The following is a 3,825-nucleotide window of genomic DNA, read 5'->3' on the forward strand; positions in this document are numbered from 1 at the left end:
TTCCTGTGGCATGTTGAGTTTTCTGGTTTGCACAGGGTCACCAAATTTAACAAGTAAAAATAAAGGATACTGAATTAAACTTGAATTTCAGATAAACAATGAATAATTTTTAGTGTACCATAAGATGTCCAAAGAGATATTTGTCCCATGCAATATATGCACATGCTTATACAAATTTTTTTTGCTGTTATCTAAAATTTCAATTCAAATTTAACAGGGAATCCTTTATTTTATCTGGCAACCCTACACTTTCAGTTAAAAGCAGTCTACTTAGTTCAGTGATGAAAGGCTTGTCTCAGGTCCTATACTTCGTTCAGAAGCAAAAGGTTAAAGTATGTATGCTTAGTTTATTTACCCATTACAGTTTGAATATATACATTTGAAATGCAGCCTCATATTCTCAAGAATTAATTAAAAATGCCAGAATATTTCTCTTTCTGAAGCTTGTCAGTCAATTCCCACTCAGATTTGAAATGTTACCGTGATACACACTAACAGTGGAAGACAGACAGAGTCTCAACTTCATTACTTACTATCTGTATGGCTCTGGACAAATTTCACCATATACATGAGATCATGAATCTCATGTAGGATGAGATACATTATATAAAGCACTTATTAAGTCAGACACATATTATTTGCTTAATGCATACTAGACCACTTTCCTGTATTGATTGTGAGAAGCTGTTTTAGGTGTAATTTTAAGGTCCTATACTAGATGGAAACCCTGGTGGTATAGTGGTTAAGAGCTATAGCTGCTTAACCACAGAGGTTGGCAGTTCAAATCCCCCAGGTACTCCTTGGAAACTGTATGGGTTTGTGGTTCTTTTGGTATACTAAGAAGCAGAAACTGTGGTGGCATAGTGGTTAAGAGTTTGGCTGCTAACCAAAAAGTCGGCAGTTCGAGTCTACCAGGCACTCCTTGGTAACTCTTTGGGGGCAGTTCTGCTATGTCCTGTAAGGTTGCTATGAGTTGGAATTGACTCCACAGCAATGGGTTTATATATAATAATTATTATTATAAAGATTATTATTGTATAAATGAAAAAGGATGGTTTTGCCTTCTCTGGAGGGCAGGGACTATCTTATTTTTAGTATCCTCAGCATTTGGCAGAATGGGTGCCACACACTCAAATGATACACATTCCATAGAATTGACTTCCTCCCTCAGGCAATGAATAGACCCTACAATCTTCCTAGTGTGTTTTCCCACATTCAAACCATCATGTCCATACTGTGATTTTTCTATCCTCAGAAATGACAGCTGTGATGTCAGAATGACAGCTGTGATGTGGGTCTTACTGTGCTTCTATAATCCTGGAGAAGAGAAGAATTGGAGAGGGAGGGAATGACAGCTGCCTTCAAGGAGCTGGAAGGCTGTCAGATGGGAGAGGGGCTTGCTCACACTATAGACGCCAAAAAGGGCAAAACTAGGGTCAAGGAGTAGAAAGTTAAGGGGAGGTGCGGTCAGGTCTGAACAATCAAAGCTGCCCAGTACTGCAATGCCTCAAATGTGGTGAGGTCTTCTCTGCAGAATGTGTTGACTCACAGACTTTGATGAGCGTTATAGCAGTAACTGCAACTTTGCTTTCTTCCTAACTTCTAAAATGGAGCTATTAATCCCAATTCATCAACTCTCAGGTGAGGGATTTGATCCAGCTAAACTTGAAGAGACTGCTCTGTTAGTTTCCAGGCAGCTATAAAGAGCTAGTCGCAGTGGTCTTCAAATTTTGCTGCAGATTAGAATTACCTAGGGAGCTTTGAAAAAGCCCAATGCCTGGGCCACATCTGCAGAGATTCTGATTTAATTAGTGTGTGATGTGGCCTGAGCATACAGGTTTTTTCAAAGCTCCCCAAGTGATTCTAACATGCAGCAAATTTGAGAACCACCGAATTAGTTTGAAAGTCATGATTCTGGATTTTAGTTTGGAATCTGATTTAAATAAAGACATAACATTGAGCAACTCCTTTAACTTCTCTTAGTCCCATTTAAAAAAAGTAAACCCATTGCTGTTGAGTTGATTCCGACTCATAGTGACCCTACAGGACAGAGTAGAACTGCCCCATAGGGTTTCCAAGGAGGGGCTGGTAGATTCGAATTGCCAACCTTTGGTTAGGAGCCCAGCTCTTAACCCCTACAGTCCCATAGTCCTTATTTATTAAAAAGAGAGGGACCTCTAAAGCACCTTTCTCTAAAATCTTATTATTCTAGGGCTGCTGGCCCTTAAAGATTCATAAAGTGAAGACAGGGCACTTAACTGGCTTCTAGAAATAGTAGAGAACCTCTGTTCAGAGCCATGGGGATCATTTGCACTGCTGGGGACATTTTTTGGTCTGTTTTAATGGTAGTCATAGACTCCTCTCATGGATGTGAGGAAAGTATGGCACCAACCAGCGTGCGGATGGTCGCTGTTTAACCAATCTTTTACACTTCAATTTGAGAAGAAAATCATAGAGAATAAAAGAAAGCGGCTTTCTCTTCTCCATAATACTAGAGGATGCTTTGTTGTCATCATCGGATGGATGACTGGCTATATTTCTTTGCACTCTTTCCATTTGTAGTTTTTTTCCCACCCCCAAAGGTGTTGCCTGCATTTCGGTTAATTCATATTTGTTGCCGAAGTTTAAAACATGGGGCATAACACGTCAAAATTTCACGGGGAGAAAATGATCCAGTGATTTTTATTTTTAAACAAGTAACTTCTTACTTCTAAAAGGCAAAGCACTTTTGGAAGAATAATCTATTATTATTTTAACATTTCCTGAAATTCTAATATAAAAAATTCAGTTTTCCAAAAATCCACTATTCTGTATACATTTCAAGATAACACAGTTAAAACTCAACGCATCTTATTGGAAGAAATTGTGAAAACTTTGGATTACTTGTGAAGGAGTTAAAAATGTTCTTTTCCTCTTGTTGATGTCAGTCCTGGACACTCTTACTCGTTGATATTTAAGTATATGCCATTAGTGCTCTATGGACGTGAGAAAACTGCTTTTTAAAATCAGGGAGGGGTACAAAGCAGCAAGAAGGATCACAGGGCACCACGGCACTGACAAATCACAGGAGGTGGTTTCATAAAGGTTGTGAAAACTAGTTCCTCATTGCAGGAATTGGGTTGGGCCACTCCTTCACCCCCCTTCTCAAACACAAATATTTTCATATAATAAAAGCCTGTTTATCTATGGTTATAACCCAGCCTTCCCTCCTCCGACACTACCATTTTAAAGGGGTTTACTGCGCGTACGTTTCCAAAGTTCCTAGGCTTTATCTCTTTCTGGACCGTGTCTTGTAGAGGTGAGGCGCCCCTTTGGGGACTCACGCCGGGTGAGGGGACAAGAAACACCCACTAGGACCCAACCCAGGCAGCCAGCGGCCCGAGCATGCGCTGAGAGTTTGTGCAGCTGGCCCCGGCTGCCGCCGCTGCCTCGTCCGGACTTGGCGAGGACTTGGGAGGGACAGCGGCGCTGGGAGGTGGCTTAGCAGAGACTTTCCAGCAACTGCTGCCCAGGACTCTTTTTTTTTTTCCTCCCCTTTTTCCCAGGAGGCGACGGCGGCGTGGGGAGAGAAGAGAAGGAAGCGTCTCCAGTTGGAGTCAATGCAGCCCCTCGGCTCTTCTGGAGGAGCGTCCGTGCCCCGATGAGCCCCCGCCGCGCGTCGCCGACTGTCCCCCGGCGGGAGTGGGGCGCGGGGCCCAGCGCCGACGGTGAGTGCCGCGCGTCTCCCGTCCTTCCTGCCGCGGTCCCGCCAGGCGCTGGCTGCCCACGGCGCCGTGTGCTAAACCACTTAGAGGCGCCTCAGGGCTCAGCGCCGCGCGCTCGGCC

The 3,825-nt window shown here is 43.3% G+C and overlaps 1 protein-coding gene across 1 annotated transcript in view; it reads left to right on the forward strand.

The window, feature by feature from the left end:
- The first annotated feature begins 3,407 nt into the window (after positions 1-3,407).
- TSPAN12 (tetraspanin 12) overlaps positions 3,408-3,825 on the forward strand; it is a 70,339-nt gene continuing 69,921 nt past the window's right edge. The window contains exon 1 of the mRNA XM_004386546.1: positions 3,408-3,707. The gene's annotated coding sequence lies outside the window, so the exon portion shown is untranslated. The remainder of the gene's footprint in view (positions 3,708-3,825) is intronic.

The sequence above is a fragment of the Trichechus manatus genome, unplaced genomic scaffold, assembly GCF_000243295.1.
Source record: "Trichechus manatus latirostris isolate Lorelei unplaced genomic scaffold, TriManLat1.0 scaffold00167, whole genome shotgun sequence".
Lineage (NCBI taxonomy): Eukaryota > Metazoa > Chordata > Mammalia > Sirenia > Trichechidae > Trichechus > Trichechus manatus.